Genomic DNA, 23,643 nt, shown 5'->3' on the forward strand with positions numbered 1-23,643 from the left:
CTGAGTGGGGGTGTCCCGGTGAAGCGGGAAAACACGCCCCCCCCTCGGTGCGGCCGCAGTGGACCGGCCCAGGGAAAAAGGGAACGCGAGGCCCCTCCCGTCACCACGCGCGGCTGCTCGGGTCGCGCATGCGCGCGGCGGGGGCGGAGCCTGCGGGCCAGGCGGCGGGAGCGGGCCTCGGGCGCTCTGGCCGGGGTCTCGGGGCCGTGGGCACAGAAGAGCGGAGTGTCGGCGGCTGCTGCCCGACGGGACCCGAGGTAACGCCCCGGCGCAGCGGCCGAGGGGGGGCCGGGGGCCGGTCCCGGCGGCGGGGCGGGGCGCTGACCGCGTCGCACCGACGCCGCAGGCTGGCTTCTCCCCGCCTGGCCCGAGCCCCGCTCCCGCCTGGGCCGTCGGAGCGAGCCCGCCCCGCCCCCGGAGTCCTGACGACCGCGCGCCGCGACGTGCCCCGCCTCTGCCGTCCTCCCGGGGCGGGGCCTGTGGTCCGCGCGGCCCGCGCGCTCGGTTCCGGCCGCCCGGGGAGCGCCGCAGGGCGTCGGGAGAGCGACGGGAGTGAGCGTGCGTGGAAGTTGGTCCCGAGGAGGAGGAAGCTTTCGGAGCCCCCGTGCCGCCCCGATGCGACCTGAACGCGCTTCCGAGGCACGGCTGAGTGGGCCCGCGGGGCTGGAGGCGGAGCGGCGTGGGGCCCCGTCCGCCGTCCTGGTCCGGGGTGCGGCGGCGGCGGCCTCGTGCGCGCGGTGAGCGGCTGCCCACGGGGAGGGGGCGAGCGCGCCCAGCCTTCTCAGTATTCGTCCGTTTTCTCTTCCTCGTGCTTCTGCCTTTTGCCGTTTTCGTTTGTCTTTAGAACAGCATGAAACAGCCACATTGTAAAGCTAACGGATTTCCTTTACAAATAATAAAAGCATTCAGAGTTTGCCTGAATGAGTAAGAACTTACGGTCCTTCCTTTGAATACCCAGGAATATGTTTAGTATTCACCATTGCAACGTTTTACATTGGCCGTTGAGAAAACGTCAGTGTAATAAATTAGTTGTAAATAGAACCAAAATTAGCGTGCCCTTTATTGACCTGTGTGAGATAACTTGGTGAGCACTGTTCTTCTTTGGTTGCATAGGAGCTAACCATGTGGTATTATGTTAAAACACTTAAAGCATACCCCAGCCGGGTATTGTGTAAGTTAAAAAAGAACTTGGAACACCCAGCAGGACAAGCTTACTCTACTATGACTTCTGATAGTAAGGTAGATTATGGAACTAAGTAACCTGTTTAAAATGTCATCAGCCTGTCGGAAATTGTAGGACACCCCATGTGAACCGTGCAGGTCAGTGTAGTACTGTCAGTGCAAATAATATAACTGATCTAAAAATCACCATAAGGTGAGCCAGATGTGAGGACTAGCCTGGGCCCTCCTTCGGCAAGGAAGGAAGGGCACCAAAGAAGTAGGGTGTACAGAGTGGCTGTATACTATCAAAGAGCATGTATCGCATATGAATGGAATGTCCCTTTTACAGAAGTCACAAGACTGCCTTGTTGGCACAGCAGTTCACGCAGCAGGTAGTAGGTCTGCTATCTCGAGCTGGGTGGTCACAGGAGAGTGCAGCCATTGGTTCCTAGTCTAGGGAGATGCTTATCCTTAAGGAAATGGGACTGTGGGGAAGTTGCACCTTTATCTTAAGGCCAGTTGTTCTTGTCTTTGGGACATAGCAAATCCTTAAAGCAGCTATAAATGCATGCTCAAAGACCCCGTCACGCCCTTTTGGAAAAACAAGGTCAGGCCAAATAAGTTTTACACCAAATGGCTTCCTCATATATTCCAGTATCCTACTGCTTGTCATTTGTCTATCAGTACGCACGTGCAGGCCTTACGGCACCCGCATAAGGCAGGCCCAGGTCACCACACAAAGAAAACATTCCGTAGAGTGTATCCAACACTGCTGCTTGCCAGAATGAGAAATAAACAGCTTTAGATGAAATCTAATTTCATGTGCATAGTGGATGTTCTGAGGAAGTCTGCAAAACTGACATCCTGAAGTTAGGAGGGATGACTCTACCAGAAGACTTACCGGTGGCAATTCAGTTTTTAAAAACTAGCACTAAAACTCCTAAAAAATGATCTTCACAAAAGGTCCATTTCTGTAAGATATCCATATGCAAAGTTATAGAAAAAAATACCATATTGAGACTGCTGTATTTTATTCACCAATAAATAGATACTTCTTATCATTGATTTTTGTGGCAGTTAGAGGATTACCCACTTTCGGGTAATAACAGTATCAGTTGTTAAACAGAAGCTTTGCGTTTCTGTTAACTTTGATGCGTGTACTACCCCCATATATGACACTCTGAGCATTAATATTTTACACTTCTTCCAACTGTGGGAGATCAGAATTGGCCACCCCAAAATGTGTTTCTTTGGCTTGATTATTTTTAAGGACAAAAGACTGAGAGAAACTTTGACCTTCCCCCTAACTGCCTAAAAAAAAAAATTTAAGAAGTCCTGACAGGCCATCATCAGAGATAACTGTGGGTTTGATAGATTGGGAGCATCCTTGCTAAGCCCATTTTTATCAAAGTTCTCTGTCTGGTCACATTGTCTGTAGATGGCCCAGCAAATATTTGTTTACCAGACATTTGCTTTTCCATCTCCATGTGAATTGTCTTCCCCTCCTTTGAAGTCCCAAACCATTATCCCCAACATCCTCCTTGTCTTTAGCTGGAGATGGTATTTGAGGTCGTGGCTTCAGCCATTTTGTTTGAGTTGCTCAGTGTTCCTGGGTTTCTCCTGTGTGTACATGTTATTAAACTTTGATTTTCTCCTGTTAATCTGTCTCATGTAAATTTAATTCTTAGACCAGCCAGAAGGACCCAGAGGGGAGAGGAATAGTTCTTCCTCCCTCTGTGGCTAAGTTCAAAACAGTTGTTTTGTTGATAATCGACCTTCAGAGAATAAACAGCTTGTTTAATGCTAATTTGGTAAGTAGAGTAATGCATTTGTGGTTATCTCTTTTGCAAAATTAGATAACCTGAGGCTAGAATAAAAGTTAAGTGTGAAGTTAGAAAAAGCGAAAATAGAGTTGGGAATATTTAACTCAAATTGTACCTACTGGTGGGAACTTGAGGCAGTTATTTAGATAAATATTTCCAAATGGCTTTTTTAGAACACATCTCTTTATATTGCATACAACAATCTCAGTCGTGTTCTCATGTTCAGTTCGGTTCAGCTAGTCACACAACCCTTAAAGGTAGCTATTAGCAATGTTCGGTAAACCTTTAGTTAGGGTTTATAGGCTACATTTAACCTTTTCTTGAAAGGGAATACTTAAGTTACCGGCACAAACAGGCCAGAGTTTTATCGCAGGAGAACCTGGGAACCCAGAGGGCGTTGTGTCTTTATGGGAAAGGTTTAGTCGACTAACCCACAGGGCACAGTTGCCCCCAGTAGTTATCTAGCTATTAAGTGTAGTAAACCTAAAAAACATGAGTGAGGGAAAGAAGTAAATTACCCCAAATCCTATCCCTAGAAACAACACTTAAAATCCTTGTAGACTTTTCCCCTCATATAAAAGTATTTTTTGAGGCGGGTCTGGTGGCATAGTTGGTAAGTTAGCATGTTCCATTTCGGCAGCCCAGGGTGCACAGGTTTGGATCCCCAGTGTGGACCTAGCACCATATGTCAAGCCACGCTGTGGCAGCATCCCACATAAAAAATAAAGCAACAATCTTCCTCAAGCAAAAAGAAAAAGATTGGCACAGATGTTAGCTCAGTGACAATCTGTCCCACAAGAAAAAAAATTTTTTCCTGAAAAAATATTATTCCACATGCACTTCTCTGTTGCTGCTTAAAAAAAACAAAATAAGAATGTCCTTCCATGTCAGTAAATAATAGATCTACATCATTTAATGGATGATACATAATACTCTGTTTTTTAATGTACTTTATCTAACCAATTCTGTATTGTTGCACATTTATTGTTTCCAATTTAACAATTACAATGCTGCAGTGAAGCAGTCATCTTAAAATAAGGCTACATGTGTGATGTATTATACTGTTCCATGCTCTTAAGGTCAGAAATTATGTCCCGTACCTGTCTCCCTTCTCTCTACGCACATTGCCTAGCACACAGTGAGCTTATTATCAAGAGGACTTAGATCAGTGGTTCTCAACTATGCCAAATGCCCCGTGGGGGTCAAAACTGCCCAATGTCTGGAGACATTTTGGGTTGTCGTGACCACAGGGAGGGGGTACTACTGGCATCTAGTAGTGGAAGCCAGGGAGCTGCTGAACATCCTACAATGCACAGGATGGTCCCCACAACAGAGAAATCGCCTGTGCAAAATGTCAATAATACTGCTGTTGACAGAGCTGGTTTGAGATGCTGTAACAAACTACAGCGTTTCACTGGATTAAGACATTGGAAGTTTCTTGCACACAACTTGGTGGCTTGCTCAGACAACTTTCCTCCAAATGGGCACTCAGGGCTTCTGTCATCTTGTGGCTTTGCTATCTGAGAGCCATTTGCTTCCAGCTCTAGACGAGGAGAAAGCAAATATAATATTGTGCAGAAAATTCTATGGCCAGGCGTAAAAAGAGCAGCATACTTCCACGTCCAACCACTTTCATTGGCCAGAACCTGGTTGCTTGATGCCAACCTAAACTGCAAGGGAGCGTGGGAAATGTAGTCGTCTATGTATCCTGGAAAAGGAAATGGGATTGATGGCATCTTGCCAATTTCTGCCGTTGTTAGTTTTCAAAAAAAATCTACAAATGAAGATTGCAGAATGCAATATAACATAAAACAGAAAATTCTTAAAGATAATTTTTTAAAAACCATGCTTGCAAATAGCTACTCAATAGATACTTCTTGAATGTGGGGTAATTAGCTTTTGATGGAAAGGATTAATAGTGTTCTTTTTAAAAAGCAGTTAGGTGTTTATTGAAGGCCTGTAATGGACATGCTGGATATTTTCCATTCGTCTTACTCCCACCCTCAGATCCACGCCCCATCCTTCACCTGTTCTCTGCTCCAGGACCCTGACCTGACTGGATTATATAAATAATCTCCGTCGTACTCTGGCTTCCAGTTGATTTGGTGAATGGGGAACCCCAGCAGAGAGGTGAGGGGATGGGAGGGAGAAGAGTGGGCTTAGGGTGTTTATTTCCCAGGTTCCTAGTCAGGTTTCCTTGAGCTGGCAAGGTAACCTGTTCTGTCCACTCTCCTTCCAGGTTCTGTTCGTCTTTCCTTGTTAAATTTGAGGTATGGAATTATGCTGTAGCAGTGGTATTGGGAGAAAGTCACTTAATGGCTATTTAAAGTTAAGTGCTTTGTGACAGGCTGGCTGGGGATTAACTATTGCTTCATGTATGGCCTTTGAAGTGTGTGAAAATAAAATTGTCATTATGAATCGTGTTGACCATTTGTTGTAAAGCACCCAAGAGCGTGAACATGCCAAGGAATTAGAACACATTTGTTTGCAGTAATTAAAATGAATGAGTTAAGCATTCAAATCTGAGGGAAGAGATTGTGCCCCACCAGCTTCTTCTAGCATTTTATACCACCTTGCTCAGATTGGCTGCACGTAATTTCTGTCAGTGTTCACAGGCGCCAGGTACAGGAAAGACATAACTGAGTCAAGAGAGCCCTGAAATCTGGCAAGTTCCCTACAAACGGGCTGCTCACCTTCCTGTAGATGAGATCAAGCGTCTGTCAAAGAACTCCTTTTTGTCAAAATGATGTGTGGTGCTGGCTTTTGGGAATCTGTATTAGCTCCCTCCCCAGAGTGGGTCACACTGGGGGCCTTGACCACAGTGCACCATGCCCTGGTCACCTGAATGGAGAGTGAGAACAATGTAGAAAGGATGGAGAGTCCAAAAACTAGCAGGACACCTACTGAGGTATTTTAAGCTTAGAAACACCATTGCCAGTGGCACTAAGCACCAAACCTTATTCTCTGTTGTGTTGTTACTCAGAGACTTCTGAGAGGTTGGAGATTTATATCCAGAGGTAATGTCAACAGGTACGACAGTTAGAGTTGTAGAGAAAGTCGGTGTCTTTGCAAAATATATCCTTCGTTTTATCTCAGCTCACCAACTAATTAATGAAGACCCTAAGCTAGGACCTGGTTCTGCACCACGCCACACTGACAAAGGTTTTAACAATCTTCCCCAACTCTGGCTTCTTGATCCATTACTCCTGTTTAGATCTCTTTCCATCTCCAAGATATTATGAGTCAGTCTCACTTCTTTCATAGAATATACTGAGGACAAGAGAACCGAGGCCCAGAGACTCCAAAGTGCCCTGCTCGTGATCAGTTACCAGCAGAATTGGGGCTAAATCCATCTTTCAGGACTAACTCTAATTCAGTCTTTAAAAACATTAAAAGGAACGAGGTTTAATTACATATGTAATAGAAGTAGAAAAAAGGTAAACTCTGTAAAAATAGTACTTATAGTATGGAAAATTGAACTTTCTATGGTTGAAAACAGTCCACTGATTTATCTTTTTGTAGCTAGTACACATCCCTCTTTTGGAATTGGTTGAAGACGGAGAGATGATTGTTAAATCCAAGTTCAGAACTTCCCAATTTTAATGTCTTGTGTCAGTTTTAATTTTCTGATTTAATTAGTTTCCTAATTAGAAGGGGTTAAATTAATTAACCTCATTATTTACTATATATTTAATGATTTCTCCTCTATAGGGAATTACTTAATTTTCGATAATTGGAAAGCTTATGCCAAGAGGGAATATTGCCAAGTTTTGCACTTATTGCTTTACAGTCAGCGGCAGGAATAGGACAGATTGAAGGGACTCGGGGCGAGGTCTCAGAAACGTGCACTTGTCTTGAAACCTGGGACATGTAGAAACCGAGGTTGGGATTCAATAATTTCTATCAGATTAGAACTCAATGGATATGTCCTTTATTTAAGGTTAAAAGATATCCTGGAACACAGGATTTTATGAGAAATAGCCCCACCACATGATCTTATAGACGATAAAATAATCATGAAGCATTGAATAATGCTAAGTAATTATAATGAAAAAGAGATTTTCTGAAATGATCACCTGGTATAAATGACATACTAAAATATTCAGTTTCTCCTCAGACTGCTCAATGGGCTAAATGGATGACGTTTGGGGAACACATAGTAAAAACATAGCCTGATATCTGTATGGCTTGTGGAAGTCAAATAACCCTTGTTCTTTCATGTTTAAATATGTACAAATGTACACAATGTGTGGATAACTTGTTTTAATGTAATGATACACAGAAAAGATTAAATAATTACTTTTTAGAGAACAAAAATAAGACTATATCTTCAAAATGGCTGAATTTTTCTCTTTCCCGCCTTTGAGGTACCTTCTAATATAGATTTGAGCACTCAGTCCTCTGCGGGGCAGAGGCTGACAGAGTCAGGACATAGCAGTGCGCTTAGCCATGTCTGCATCGCCACTTGTCCATAGCACCACTACCACCTGAGAGAAGCCCAGGTCCCCCCAGAGGTGACGTGAGGAAAGCCGGGGTGGTCGGCCAGCGTTAAACACAAACCCAGCACGTTTCGTGAAATGAAGTGGTCTGATTATAGGAAACTCGCTTCCGTTGAACTAACATTCGTTGGGCGCTGAGCTGCCCTGCAGATAGGCCTTCCTTAGCAGTCAGCAGGCACCCGTGGAATGACTAGGTTCCATTCTGTAACAGCACGTTAAACGCCAGCGTGAGTGATACAGGGTAATGGAATGCAAAGTAGGGAGAAGGCATGGGGCCTAGGATGGAGAGGGAGGGCCTCTGAGGGGCTGAGTCTGGAGAGGGCTCTGAAGGGTAGCAGAGGAGGGGGAGGAGGAAACCCATTCCCATCTGGAGGCGCAGCTGGACCAGAGCCTGGGCCTGGAACAAACAAGCAGGGCAGCAGGACGAGGGCCAGACTCCTGGCTGGAGGGAGTTGCTGTGGGGTGGAGCCTTGGAAGACACTACGAAGAAGCAGGTTGAAGACCTTCAGCGAAAAGCTATGTATGAAAAGACAATAACCGCCCATAGTTCTCAGATTAGAGTCTGTCTATTATAAATTACCATCAAAAAATGTTTAAGCTGACATTGAGACAACAGAAGCTGGTCTTTCATTTGATCCCGTTTGAAAAATATCTGCGCCTGCTCAGGTTATAGCAGGCTAAGTAGTTCTACGAGTTCCACAATACTCAAAAAAGTACTAGCTAGACAATGCTTACTGCTCTGGTCCCAAAGCTTCTAGTAGCTTCTCACTGCTTGCAGAGCAAACTTCAGTCCTATTAGCCTGCCGTCAGAGAGCTCCACGATCTCCTATTGCTCTCCAACGTGCTCCAGAACTTGGGCACTCCAGGCTTATCTCCAGCCACTCCCCTTTGTTTTGCTCTCTTCCCACCAAACTGGACTATTGGTCTTTCTCTAAACACATCCAGAACTTTCTCGCCTCCATAGCTTTTTACAAACTGTCGATCTCCCCGTCTGAACGACCTTCTCCACACACATGCCTGTGCAGATCTGATCTCATCTCCTGCGGCCAAGCTCACATGCCCCCTTTCATGACACATCTGTGATGCCTTGAGGTAGAATTTCTTTGGTCCCTCTATTTATGATTATAACGAATTATATAACCGGAGGCTCTTTGTCATGGATCGAGGATGACTAAAGCAGCCAAGAATGAGAGAGTTCATACTCAACTCAATATAAAGGCTGGTGTGATCCATCTGTGAACCATTTTCAGGGCAAGGAGTACAAACATGGCAGGGAGCCAAAAATGTAGGAGCTTGCCTTCATCCCAATGCTTATATTTAAAGCACCAGGAAGACTATTTTAAAATAATTTTCCATTTCACACCCTGTCCCCACCCCACCCCCACATCATCACTCCACTACTAACTGAAACAGGTCTTATCTCCCTTAACATGTGTTCCCCGTCACTGTTTAATATGGTGCCTAATGTCAAGTGGATGATGGATAAATATTTAAAGAGTAGATGGAAGCATTTTGAATGAATTAATATCACTTCTAGGGATTTTTCACCTTGGTTTTGAAGCACCATCAAAGACAGTCATCACTGTGCAAATTTAAAACGTACCTCTTCTAATGAAGTTGCTGTGTTATTGACTATTCCATTCTATTTTACAGAGGGGAAACAAGTTCAGAGAGGTTAGGTCAGGGGTCAGCAAACTTTTTCTCTAAAGGGCCAGATAGAAAGTATTTCAGACACTATGATCCATGAAGTCCGTTTTGACTTCTTAACTGGGCCTTTGCAGCGTGAAAGCAGCCATAGACAATGTGTATGCCAATGAGCAAAGCTGTGTCCCAATAGAACTTTATTTACAAAAACAGGCAAGGGGCCAGATTTAGCCTCGGGGCCTTGTTTGCCAGCTCTGGGTTGGGGCCTCCAGGGTCGCCAACTCGCAAGTGAAAGAAACAAAGACTCACACCCAACAGGTGTTAACTAACTCACAGGTCTCTTGACCCCCGGTGGCACTCTTTTTACTTCACTGTGATAACTCTGTGGTCTCAGGAGGTCTGTGAGTGCTTGACCATCAGGAAAACAGGGGAATTAGGGCTAATTAATTAGTCCAGACTTTGAAATCCAGAGAGAAAAGGGCCTCATATTAAGTGCAAACGATCATCCTAAGTAATATATTTGTGGCACTTTCATTAAATTTTCTCTCAGACCTTGAAAAATATGGCTCTCCTGGCTGCCAACATTTTCATCTTAGTATAATTATAAAGCCTCCCCAAATAATCGTTTTTCAGTTTGTGATCCTCAGTGGGGCACAGAGCCAGTTGCTGAGGCTTGATGGAGCTGTTTAATTTGAGGCTTATTAGCACAGCACAGGTGAAAATGAATAAAGTCTTAGTGAAATTTGTTCATGGTGTCTCCGATATAAATGCCTGCTGTGTAGTGAAGTTCGTGGAAAAAAGAATAGCACTAATCTAAAAGGAATTAAAATAACTCGGTGTCTATCAAGATAAATACAGGGATTTTAGGGACATTTTCCCAAGATATTAATAAAAACCATTGTTATTACCAAAAAGGGCAGACATTTCAACATATAACTGTTTTTACAAACAACATAACAAAGAGAAAATGGTCTCAAAATTAGGTACATGACTCCTTAATGAGTTAAAATACCTTTTTTTTTTTGTCTTCTAACATGAACAAATATTTTGAGCTTTAAGCTTAGAACGAATTGAGGGACGGTGAAACTGAAAGAGTGTCACTCTTTGTTTGTGAACATTCCATTCCCAGTCAATTCCAAAGACACATTTTGTCCGATATTAAAAGCCCAACTGTGTAGAAGTTCTAACGCTGTGCTCTTTGCTGAGGAGGGCTCACAGGCAGTTCTTTCCTCACTTGTGAATCAGGTCGTTCTCTTCACTTAGGAACATACTACTCCTCGGGAAGTCAAAGGCAATGTTAAGAGTTACTAGTCGGGACTGTGGAGGCTGTAGGGTGACTTGGACAGAAAATCGCGGGAAAGCAGCAGCCAGAATGCTGTGATTGGATAGCATTGACTTTCTGCCATTTCAATTGTAATATAAGGATAACTCATTGGGGTGAATGTCAAGGATTTTGGTATTCATCTTGCTTCTGTATTTCTCATATGCTTGGAAGAAAGAGTCTGTGCCATACCTGTGATGAGAAAGGAAAGTAAGACTATAAAAAGCAAAGAACTTCAATGAACACAAAAGCAATTTATTTTTAGAACACTTTGCAACTATTTCAATGGTTAAATGATTTGATAGAGTTCTGGATAATTCTAATGTGCTTCTAAGTGGGAAAATGTACTCACTCTGCTTGCCTCTGTGCCCAGCTCTGAGAACACCCACAGAAGCATAAGCAATCAGAGGAATATGCAGACAGTGTTGAGTCCCACGTTCTATTCCTACAGAAAATTTTCAGTGTATCGGGGGATATGTGTATAGGAACATCATAAAAGCTGAACTTTTACATTTTATTTTAGGCTTTGTAACATGTGTCTTTCATTCCATTTATCTACAACATGTTCATTAGAATCAGAGAAGAAGCTTCATTTATCCTTTCTTTAGTAGTGATGTTTACATGAAGATTCATCAGAGATTAGCATACTTGAAACTCTGTCCCTTGATGTTTGCCAGTTTGCCACAGTGTGTTATTCTGGGCAGTCCTCTCTTGGAACCCATCCTAGGAACAGTTATTTATATCCTGAATCAGATATTTTCAGATATAAAGTTATTAATCCTAGCCTTCTTAATGCTAAGTGAGGATCCAGTTTGTCAGAGACTTGAGCTAATCCATGTCAAGATTTTCATTTTTTCCCTTTCTCTATACTCTCCTCCAAATTTTTTTCCTTGGCTCTTTTTTTCTAATCCTCTCTTCTCTCTTGCCTGACTCAATATTATTCCTCCTCTCATTTACTTGTTTATTTTTGAGGAAGATTAGCCCTGAGTTAACTACTGCCAGTCCTCCTCTTTTTGCTGAGGAAGACTGGCCCTGAGCTAACATCTGTGCCCATCTGCCTCTACTTTATATGTGGGACGCCTACCACAGCATGGCGTGCCAAGCGGTGCCATGTCTGCACCTGGGATCCGAACTGGCGAACCCTGGGCTGCTGAAGCAGAACGTGCGAACTTAACTGCTGCGCCACTGGGCCAGCCCACAGTCCTCTCATTTCTTTAGTGCTAAGATGGGAGACTTGGAAAAGTTGGAGCTAGTAAAGTAAAACATACTAAAGAAAGGTTGAAATCAGGAGAATTTGATGTGGATACGTGACTGTTTTCACTTTGCATCTTGCGATGATAATTTGGTTCATAATGATTAAACATTTGTTACGACATTCATCCTTATTCACGAAGAAAATTCTTGCTTATCCACATCGCCACCTTGATGGGTCTCAATTATTTTACATCAAGTTATCAGACCTGTTTTTCTCTTATTCCATCCAATAATAATTTCAGGCCATCTACTGCTGTCTTACAGCTGACTTGTATAACCCTCTTCTTAAAACTTCTTAAAACGTCCCTTTGGGGGCTGGCCCAGTGGCGCAGCGGTTAAGTTCGCACGTTCTGCTTCAGCAGCCTGGGGTTCACCAGTTCGGATCCCAGGTGTGGACATGGCACCGCTTGGCACGTCATGCTGTGGTAGGCGTCCCACATATAAAGTAGAGGAAGATGGGCACGGATGTTAGCTCAGGGCCGGTCGTCCTCAGCAAAAAGAGGAGGACTGGCAGCAGATGTTAGCTCAGGGCTAATCTTCCTCAAAAGGAAAAAAAAAGGTCTCTCTGGAATGCAGAGGACTCAGTGCTCCTATACTCTGTGTTTAAAGCTGATGGAAAGCTCTAACGACCCTGAGTAGCCATGGTGTTCACTAAGGGCAAAGGAAATACGGAATGGGTAGTAGGAGAAAGTAGTTGTAAATTCCATCTATGACCACATGACCAGTTGCAGAAACGAAGACTGTAATAGTTATGAGTACTTCTTCCTTATTTTGATATGAATGTATTTATGTATATATCAGCCAATTTTTTTTTCTCTCTTCTCCCTTCCATCCCCTTGCATCTAACTTACGATGTGTAGAGTAGTTAACCTCATATCTCATCTAGTTTCCAGGATATCAGAGGTGAAATGTGACTCAATTAGAAAAAGAATCAACATCATCTAAGGTTGAATGAAGGGTCTTTGTTCCCAATTTGGGGGAGAGGACCGACATGTTTTTTAGTCTTGTGCAGGATAATTGATGTTAAGATGGTGGAAGCATTTTTGCTACTGTCCTTGTTTGGAAGTTTAGTATGGTTAAAAGAGGTGTCTATGTATGCTATGTCTGCAAAGGGCGGACAGTGGTGGAATTGTGTCAGTTATCTGAGTCGGAACTGCATTTCCCAGAATTCTCTTCCCTGCAGAGTTTGGGGTTAGCGTAGGCCACAGAAGACATTTGCTCAAGGTTTGGAAGGCAGAGTGGGACAGCGGCCATTTTCTTTTTATGCCCCACAGGCTGATGCCGGGGCACTAGACCTTGTTACAGCTCACGCATATTGTAGCTTGTCTGCAGGATCACTGGCCTAGCGTGGGTGGCAGCTGGGCCCACAGCTCTTCCAGCTCCTGCTGGGTCCTCCTTAAGCTTCTTCACCTCTTGGGCCAGGGGTGTGTGTAAGTCTGGCAGTGGCTCCTTCAGCCTCCCCCCCTCCCCCACCACAGTGAGGGACTACTGAGGGTCCAGCTCAGCCGTGCATGTTCCAGTCTATCCTTGCTTCTCCCACTTTACCTTCATCTTCCCTTCCCGACTACCCCCCTTACAGACTTCAGATGCCAGCCCCAGATGCAGAAACAGCAGCCTCACCTAGACTAATCAGCTCCACCACTGTGTAAGGGTTCCTCGCTGTAATAAATTCCTTATATATCTCCTGGTTGCTCTGCTTCTCTGATTAAACTTGGATTTAGGGTCTGTGATACACAAATTCACCTGCATATGCAATTTCCTGTCCTCCTCTCTGGTTACAATAGAGAAGCCGTCCTTCTGACTCTCTAAAGCTTTCAATCTTATCCCCTCTGCTTACATCCTCAGGAAGCTATCCGTTATTCCTTTTCTCCTTTATATATTCAACTCTCTTCATTGAGTCCTCCAAAAACCTTTTAAATAAGCTCATGCTTTTAAATATTCCCACTTTATAATGCCCTAAACTCGCCGTTAGCCTGGATCCCCGAGCGACCACAAAGAGCAGCTCATAGTGGAAGTGGCGTGAGTTAGAAAAGGTTGTAAGCCATGGCGATTTTAACTACTGCTGCAGTAGAATCTAGCCATAAAACGCCAAGACTGGAGATGCAGGCATGAAAATGGACAGGGGTAAAGCCAGCTCTCGATAGGTGAGGAATATTAACTGGGGACAAGTCCTGCTTGCATCCAAGCAGTATCCAAGCCAGGGGGATAAATAAAAGACATTCATTTCTTCCATGCTTGCACCTGTCTCTCAAGATTCAGAGTCTCTGGAGAGAGCGTCTGACTCATCAAACCTGGGTCAATGACGATCATTGCACCACAGGCGTAAGAGGGGCTCTGAGTCTTTCAGTGTCTCTAGTATAGACTGTAGCAGGCAGGTGTCTCGATTTCTTCTTCCCCCGACAGCTGTCTACAGTGGGGGATGGTCATTACCCTTAATAACTGAGATTTTGTATTAGGAAGGGAAAACAGATTCTTGTGGCAACCACAACAACAAACAAATTAGTGTATCTTTTGTGTTTTTCTCTATTTCTGCAGATAGACAAAACATAAATCATGAAGATTTCTGTCCTTTTTTATTTCAAAAATGTAATTATTCAACCAGTTCCCATTTAACATGCCGTGGCGTACCTTCAAGTCAATATGGATGTATCTAACTTGAAAATATATTTTATATATTCCGTATCGTGGATCCACCATAAATAATTGAACCATAACCTGAATGCCCACTTACAGATATCTCTAGTTTTTTGACACCGCAAACAACACTGCAATAAACAGCTTTGTACTACAATTAAGAACTGGTGCTTTTATTTCTGTAAGATTGAATTCCAATGCTCAGAGAAGGATTGCTGAATCATGCAATATACACATTGTTAATTTTAATAGATCCTGCTAGATTATTTCCTCTGAAAATTAATTTATATTTCCACCAGCAATTTTCATTACTATCAGCAATGTATAAGATAGCTCATTTCCCCATACTCTCACCAGCATTGAATGTCATACTATTTTTCACCCACCAAATTAGAAAAATGAAAAAGATCTAAAAGAAAACTATAGTATTTCCCTATCTGCAAGTGATGCTGAGCACCTTTTCATGTCTTAATTTGCTTTTGGCACAACAGTTATGCTGATTTTTAATTCATGTCCTATATCAGGAATGCCTTGCAAATTCAACATTCTTAAAATATCTTCAGTGGCAATTGTGTATATGTTTGTGTGTATGAGACAGTGAAATATGCATGCATACATACATATACATATCACATACACATATATGTATGTGTTGAAAGACAGTGTAGCAAAATGTTGACAGTTGGTGAGTCTAGGTTATGATATACACATTCCCATTATTCTTCCAAGTTTTCTGGAAGCATGAACATTTTTCAAAATAAATTGTGGGAGAAAGACAGGCTCTCCAGTTGCAAATGTGGTATCTCTTGTGCCTCTGGGTTTTCCAAGATTCAGACATGGGTTGCCCAACTGCTTTGTTCATCACTACATGTGTCCCCTGATTTTCAGCTTTCTGCCTTCTGGACCTGATCCATGGAGTATCTCAGCCTTTGGTGTTCGCCTGTGTCTTCCAATGTCACCCATGAGCTAAATCCAAGAAGTGTGCAAAGCTTAGCATGTCTTCCTGGCAGCTGAGCGTCTCTTTGTGACTTGCTTGGGAGAGTTGGACAAAGTGCCAACAAGTACGGATTACAGTTATAAACTCTAGGATGACCACTAGTCCAGATTTTCTGGGAACTGTCCTTGTTTTAGTACTGAAAATCCTGCTTCCTGAGAAACCCCTCAGGCCAGAGCAAACTTGACATGGTTGGTCACCCTAACAACTGCCAAGTCAACCTCTGTTAAAGAAAAAATTGTTCTGCCACTTATTAAAGCAATAAGGAAGACTTATTCAAGACTATTGCGATAGGAGAGAGAGATTGGGCTCAATACCAAATACAGCAAAGACAGCTGGGGATTTGTAGCCTATGAGCAGATTGAGGGGTCGGTGGATGGCAAATGACTAAGAGGAGACATCAAGGGTAGGGGACTCTTGCTAACCTAGCCTAGCAGGATTATTGCTAAAGACAGGCAAAGGACTTAGACATCAAAGGTGGGATGTGATCAGATTTTTGATCAGATATCAAGGATAAGGGGATGACTTAGCAGGATTCTTGCTAAGACTGGGCTGGGCATGCCAAAGACAGGACTAGTCAGAAAGAGGGCTCAGAGGAGCTGGAATAAAGCTTGGTAAAGGAGAGAGTCTATCATCTCCACGTTGCTGAAATAGTAGCCAATCAAAGTTTATTACTGAATAAGTGGCCCAGGGATTGTTACAGCTATCCTAAAATGAGATTCTCATTTCAGAGTGGAACAGTCAACTCCCACGATGCCAAGAGTGGGGAGAGAAAAGCCAGTCACTGCTGCCCTGTTTTAAGCACAACTAACTCTCGTTGCACTAGAGGATAGTTCATTGAAGACTTTACAGCATGGTTAACCCACTTTTCTTAAAACTTTTAACCATTTAGCCTACTACAGTTGTTGTATAGATGTCGCTGAGGCCCAAAACTTTTGGTGACCCTCCAAGTTTTCCTGGCAATCTGACAGCAGAGCCCAGAACAGAACCACGGCCTGCCTTGCATTAAAGCCACCAGATGTTAGTCTGGATAAAATGTTAGGAAGTGGGTTTTGTGAACATGTTAGTTAACCCAAATGGGCTTCAGATTGATTTTTAAAAGGACATTTTCACATCTAGGGGAAGGGCCATTCAAAGAGAGTAGTTTTGTGACCTAAGGGAAATACTTAAAACAAGAATTTTTACTTATCATTATAAGACCTCAAAAAATGCTTTTTACAGAAATTCCTACTTTTATTTTACCTTAGGAAACTTGGTAGCTATTCTTTCAAAGCTGTCATTGTCATAACTACCTGGAGATGAACATAAGTAAATACACACTGGTTCAAGTAGATAGCATTAGAGTCAGACAAAGAGCTGTAGTTAGCAACAGTGAATGGTGGGGACCACAGTAGACTTAGGTTTAATGTACTGACTGGTTAAAAACTCGTTCCGCACATAAAGCTTTATTAGGTGCAGAGAGGGCCGGGAAGCCAAGACAATGATAACAAAGGCAGCTGACACAGAGTTCCAGTACGCGATTGGTTCTTGGTTCCTGAACAAAAGACACCGTAATTATCTATTGAGCACAGACTATGGTTAGAAGCACCTGCCTGAAGCTGATGAATCTGCGGTTCCATCTTCAGCTCTTGGGGGACATGCCCGTTGGCTTATCTGCAGGATGGATGCCATGCCTGTGAAAAGCAAGTGGTAAGGCTCCTTTGATGGGTGTGAGTGGGGGCTGCTGTCCCCTGACATACACAGCCCACCTTGCCAGGACCACTTTTTGGATCTTAGGGGTCAAGATTTCAAGAGTTCTAGAATTGATGAGTGCTAGGGTACAGTCAAAGAGAAAGATTTATAATATAACATTACATTTTTTTAAAGCAGGAAAAAACACTGGCATATAATGGCTCACTTAACTGTCATTCTCAGCCCCCTTTGCCCTCTCCTTTCTCTGCTCTACAGAGCAGAAAGCTCAATAGTAACTTTCTTAGCTTCTTCTGTAGCAAGTATTGGTCGTGTAATACAGTTCTTGCCAATGAAATATAAGTAGAAGACTCCTGAAGAGGAGGTGTTCTGGGGGAAAATTTGCCTTCCTGATTTTCAGTAAGAAAGGAGAGCTTGGTAGAATATTGCCCTCCTTTATCACATTTTCTTTCCTTCCGTGAATGGACGAGGTGCTTGGACATGCAGCAGCCAGTGTGCTGCCATGAGGTGGGAAGCCAGCCTGCAGAGAACGATGGGTGCAAAGATAGGAAGCGTTGAGCCCCTGATGACACCTCTAAGTCTCTGCTCTAACCCCGGACCACCATCATGTGATGATCTCAATCTGGAATCACTGCTCATCAGGCATTCTGACACTGATAGCCGACTGCATTCTTGATTCCCTCATGATAATTTAAAAATGACTGCAAAATAATATATAAAGCAGCAGATGGTTGCCATGGGCACATGGCATTAAGATTTTAAAATTGTATTATTATAACCTATTGAAGCAGGGTAAAATTTAACACTGCTAAGAGGAGTGCAACCTGTGACATTCTTAATATTTTTAAATAGATGGTTTCATACTAATCACAGATTCTTCATTCTGCTGAAGGTAGCTATTGCTGGAGGGGTAATTAATCTGAAAGAGACCATTTTAAACTAGTTGATATTGAGCTGCTCTTACTGTTGACGTTTCTATTAAAGCATAATATATATTACGTAAAGCATAACATGTTTCGGAAGCATAATAGTGCACATAGAGTAATGAGCACAGTCCTAAGTGTACAGCTCAAAGAATTTCACAAGGTGAACACACCTGTGTAAGCTGCAAGACCTAGAACGTGGCCAGCATCTCACCCTTTCTAGTCACTGTCCCCACAAAAAGCGTAGCTAACAATCCTGATACCTTAGAATCATTTTCTTGTTATTAAGTTTCTATAAATTGAATCACATATTATATGGTAGTATTTTGTGTCTGTCATATTTTGCTCATAATCATGTCTGCGAGATCCATCCATATTATTGCACATATCGGCAATCTCTTCATCCATATTGCTGTGTGGTATTCCATGGTGAATGTACCACAGTTTGTTTATCTGTGTAATTATTGATGGGCATTAGGCAGTTTTCAGTTTTTCATTATTATGAATATTCTACTGTAAGCATTTTCATACGTGCCATTTAGTGGATAGATGTGTACATTTCCGTTGGAGACATATATATAATCTGGCAGTGGACTTGCTGGGTTGTAGGATGTACATATGTTCAGTTTTGATAGATACTGCTAAACAGTTCTCCAATGTGGCTGTAGCATTTATCCTCCTGTCAGAGGCTGTCTGGTCAGTCTTTTTCATTTTAGCCATTCCCGTGGATGAGTATTGCACTGTAGTTTTAATTTGCATTTTCTTGATTAATGAGGTTGAGGACTGTCAAATGTTTATTGGCCATTTAGACATTTTCATATATGAAGTGTCTGTTGTATTTTCACTTACTTTTTAACAAATTCTCTCTCTATCTTTCTCTTTCTTTTTTTACAGTTTCATGGCATTGGGATTGGAGCTTGTCTTTCCTCGTGACTTTCCTGGCCATTTCCCTGGGAATCCTGTTCTGCCACGGCTGCTGAAGTGCCCAGTGTCTGCCGTCTTCCGTGGAATCCTTATTGTGGCTCACAAGATCTCTTAGAATGCCCATGTCTATTCTGGGACTCTGAGGTGCTTAGCCTTAATTACTGAGAAGGAAAATACATCAGGAGTTGTTTCAGAACTATTACCCCCAATACGTCATTTTGGTTAAAGTTCTTATACTTAGTTTTAGATATATAGTCATGTGCTGCATAACAACGTTTCAGGCAACGACGGACCACATACATGGTGGTGGTCCTATAAGATTAGTACCATAGAGCCTGGGTGTGTAGTAGGCTGGACCGTCCAGGTTTGTGGAAGTGCACTCTATGATGTTTGCACAATGACGAAATCACCTAACGATGCATTTCTCAGAATGCACCCCCGTCGTTAATCGATGCATAACTGTACCTGTACTGATTTCTGATCAAGTATGATTTTGCTGAAAATTATACTTTTCATGCAAAATATTTCTCCCTTATACAATTAATTGCAGTATAAAACTGGTAGGGAAAACGTCAAGCATTTGGAATTAAAAAGTTTGAGACATCATGTTCTAAACAGTAATGCCATCTTTTTCACTTACATAGATATTCTGGGTGAAGAACATTAAATTCCTTGCTATAAAGGAATGTTTTCCCTGTGAAAAGTGATTTCTGTAATGCTAATGTGAGAGAGAAATACATTAGTTTTGTTGACTTTGGAGAATCTGAACTGAGATACCTTAAAATTTAATTTGTTAAATATTTGGATGGACTATGTATATATGTGATTGCATTCAAAACATACACAACATTTACTTAGCCATACCAATAGATCCTTTCCCCAAATAACTAACTTAACCTTGGAGAAATCTCATAAGTCTCATAGGTAGAATATAATATGCTGACCTATTTTCATGGTTTCACTTCATTTTCTATTCAAATGAGCCTTAGCCACTGGTCCATGCACCTCAAAGAATGTACACGTGGCTTGTTTCCTCCTGAAAGAGCTAGAAGAGAAGGGGAGCTTTTGTGGCTGAAAATAAGGAGATCATTAAGATTGTGGCATGTTACTTGTTCTGACTCAGAGGGTGGGATTCTTAGTTAGTAGGACAGTGAGAAGATGGGATAAGATTAAAAGAGACTAAAATAAGACCAGAACATTAGACACAGACCCAACTTCTTTCTTTGGTCCAAGAGTCAGGAACCCACACATCACTCATTTACTGATGAAGGGGGCAGGGTGCTCATATTCGGATGAGGATGGGAAAAGAAGTGGACAAGAGATTTTTATTTTTAATCGGAAGAGGCGTGAGTGGTGTGTTGACAAACTGTCTCCTAGATGGATCTTTAGCCACCGTCTTGCCTGTGTGTGGGCCAAATCTTGGTGGAGCAAAATTTTCAAGCATTGCCTATGGTAGCTATGACACTGCCTATGTTTATTTTCTTTTTGGTTTTAATTAGTTTTTTCAAACAAGTTCAAAAGAGCAATCACTGGTTGGGCCTGCATTTGGTGGTTGCAGCAAATACTGGTTTTCTCTGTCTGAGGAGGCTGTTCCCATGCCTTCTGGTTATGGTTAGGTCGTCAGTTTTGCAGAATAATGCTTCCCAAATGGATGATGGCAGCTCAAGGTTGTTACTACACAATCAGCATCAGGACCGTGGTCCCTGCCAGTCAGTGTGGTTGGGGAAAGCTTGGTGCCAATGAAGCCAAGTCACTGGGCCTAGAGGGCTTCGAATCTAGAAGAGACTCAAGAGATCATCAAGGAAAATGGTTTTCGATTATTTTTAAACAAGGTCTTATATAGAATTCCAATTCTGCTCTTGGAAAAGACACTTTTATGAGGACAGGGTTTCAGGATGTAAGTAATTTGTATTGGCAGGAACCAGGACAAGACTTGTGGAAATGTGTTCTGGGTGCCCGACTAAGAAAGATAAAATATATAACGGGCCTGGGCTGAGTCTATTGACACCAGGGCACCCTCCCACGATTCAGGATTCTCTGGGGCCCTGGGGAGTGGCTCCCAAGTCCCTTTGATTGGACCGATGAGGTGGAGATGTTGGACCTTCCCTGACACGCTCTGAACTGGGCTGTCCACTGCAACGGGCGGTGAGCCACAAATGCGAACCACTATGTAGCTTGAAATTTTTTAGTAGCTACATTTTTCTAAAAAGTAGAAAGAAGCAGGTGAAGTTAAATTGAACCCAAGATATCCAAAATATTATCACTTCAGCTTCTAGTCAGTATAAAAAATAATTAATGGGGTACTTTTCATTCTTTTCCTCACACTAAGTCTTTGAAATCTGATGTGTATTTTACACATGTAGCACATCTCACTTAGTGCTAGCCACATTTCAAGTGCTCAATAGCCAGAAATCAGTTAATAAATAAAGAGAAAGACTAAAGCATTTATCCTGCCTTTACCATTTTAACTGTTCTGCAAGTACACTTAAGTGGGGACCATTGTAATGGATCGATCAGGCTAACAACACCTGCACCCTGATCAATTTTATCACAGTTTCTATGTGTCTCCTATAACACAAGCCAGAAAGTATTCTTACCAAGAATCTGAAGTCAAATCGGTTCAAGCCTCTAGATCTAATTAATAACTTACAAGAACTACATGACACAGAGGAGCATGTTGAATGATCCAGTTCAAGATGCAATCAGCTAAATCAAGAAGGCTGGATTTTTCAGCCTTGCCATTTAGTGTGACTAGCAGCATGGACATCCCGTGGGAGCTAGCTAGAAATGCCGACTCTCAGGCCCACGTCAAAGCTACTCAATCAGTATCTGTATTTTTAAAAGATTCCTAGGTGACTCTCCTAAACTTTAAGGTTTGAGATACACTGACATACAGGAGAATTGACCAAGCTTCTTCAATAAATGTATTGTAAGAATTAAAAAAGAGGGATGGAGTTAGATTAGAGAGGTATATATTAAAAAGATTCAAGAGAATCTTGAAGAATCTATGTACCAGATAGAATATGTGGACCTGTTTGGATCCTGATTTCAACAACCCAACTATTAAAAAGTTGCCAAGTTTGAACACTGCCTGGAGATTTGATGATAATAAGGAATTAATGTGAATCTTTTTAGGTGTGATAACGCACGTGGTTATGTTTTTTAAAGAATTTTTATCTTACCGATATCTCACATGCTAAAATTCTTACGGTTGTGATAATATGATGGTGTTTGCTTCAGAATAACCCATTGAGTGTATTGGGTAGAGGGAAGAAAGCAGATGCGGGTAGGGATGGTCAAGATTGGCCATGAATCAATGTGTTGAATCATGGGTATGTGGGAGTTTGTTAGACTAAACTCTTTAGTTTTATGTGTGTTTAAAATTTTCCATAGTAGAAAAGTTTTAAAAGATCAGAAATGCATTGTTAAGGGGAGCATAGACATCCTCAAGAAATTCTGTGGAAGCTGCAGACTCTATCTCAGTGAGATAGAGAAGACGAAAGGAAAATGACTCATTGAATTGGGCTCCCTGCTTTGAACTGAAAAAAATTGGACCCCAAAAGGGAAATATTTGTCAGACACATGGTTGACAAAATGTGTGTACTAGACCATAAGGACAGAGAGACCATCAAAATGTTTTGACCCCTGGGATCCAAGGTGGTGACAAATCAGTCATGGGGTCCCTAGGAATAAATACAAGGGCAACCTAGTAAGGTGTTACTTTCATCCGGAAAAAAAAATCTAGTTCTGGTGGGCAGAGATTTGACTCAAATTGCCACAGTGAAGTTTCAGAGCCCCTCATCCAGCTCCCAGACCCAAGTGTGCTCAGACCTGGAGCCTCTTGATGGAGGAGCAGGCTGAGCCCCTTTGAGGAAGTTCCCTGCAACATGGCCATATGTACATACTATAAACCTTACTTTGAGCCTCTTTAGAGGGACCTGTGGCCCTTCACCAAGGTGCAAGGAAAACACTCAGAACCTACAGGAAGTGTTAGGTCTGGCTCTTGAGAGGCTCTTGGATCCAGTTCTGATTTGAGCTGGTGGGCAGAGCCCATGCACACTGACTGACGGTGGGCAGAGCCCATGCACAGTGACTGACGGTGGACAGAGCCCATGCACAGTGACTGACGGTGGACAGAGCCCATGCACACTGACTGACGGTGGACAGAGCCCATGCACACTGACTGATGGCCGCAGCAGTCTCTCCGCTTTCTGCCTCTTGGCTTTCTTCCCAACAGGGGACTGACTTAGCCTGCTCAGAAGTGGGGGTAGTGGTGAAGTTGACACCCCTGGAGCAAACTTCAACCAATAAGGTATGAGTCAGTGATGACTGTTGAGCCTGCTGCCATTCCTGAGCCCATCCTGAAGGGCATTCTCCCTGAGGCTCCAGGTGGGTGGAGCCCTGGCTGTATGCCGGGAACCAGCTCTAGAATGTGCTTTGTATTGGTTCTTCCTCCCTTCCTGTCTCCTTCTCCCTGCTCCCCTGCTTTCAAATAAACTACTTGTACCCAAGTTCCTGTTTCAGCTTTGTTAGGGGGAGCTGACTCTAATACAAAACTGTATCTGCATCCATGTGGAGCTCTGGGGCCTCCACACACCACCGTGGTCCACCAGATGGGGATTATGGATGTTGGGTGATAAAATCCTAGCCCAGGTTCATCAAACCCTGGGTCCAGTGAGCACGCAGACACAAACTGGTTATTCCCCCAGTTTCTGAATTCTCAGTCAGAATAGAGACTAAATTGCAGAATATCCACATGAACTCCCTGATCCATGAA

At 42.9% G+C, this 23,643-nt stretch overlaps 2 long non-coding RNA genes across 2 annotated transcripts in view; one reads left to right on the forward strand and one right to left on the reverse strand.

Annotated features, from left to right (window-relative positions):
• The first annotated feature begins 105 nt into the window (after nt 1–105).
• On the forward strand, nt 106–23,377 carry LOC139082959 (uncharacterized). Its single transcript, XR_011539359.1, has 2 exons — nt 106–257; nt 18,837–23,377. It is a non-coding gene; the product is annotated as an uncharacterized lncRNA (long non-coding RNA).
• The window catches only part of LOC139082960 (uncharacterized), a 28,673-nt gene continuing 12,262 nt past the window's right edge, over nt 7,233–23,643 (reverse strand). The window contains exon 2 of the long non-coding RNA XR_011539360.1: nt 7,233–10,640. This is a non-coding gene — a long non-coding RNA (uncharacterized lncRNA). The remainder of the gene's footprint in view (nt 10,641–23,643) is intronic.

This window comes from Equus przewalskii, chromosome 4, assembly GCF_037783145.1.
Source record: "Equus przewalskii isolate Varuska chromosome 4, EquPr2, whole genome shotgun sequence".
Classification (NCBI taxonomy): domain Eukaryota; kingdom Metazoa; phylum Chordata; class Mammalia; order Perissodactyla; family Equidae; genus Equus; species Equus przewalskii.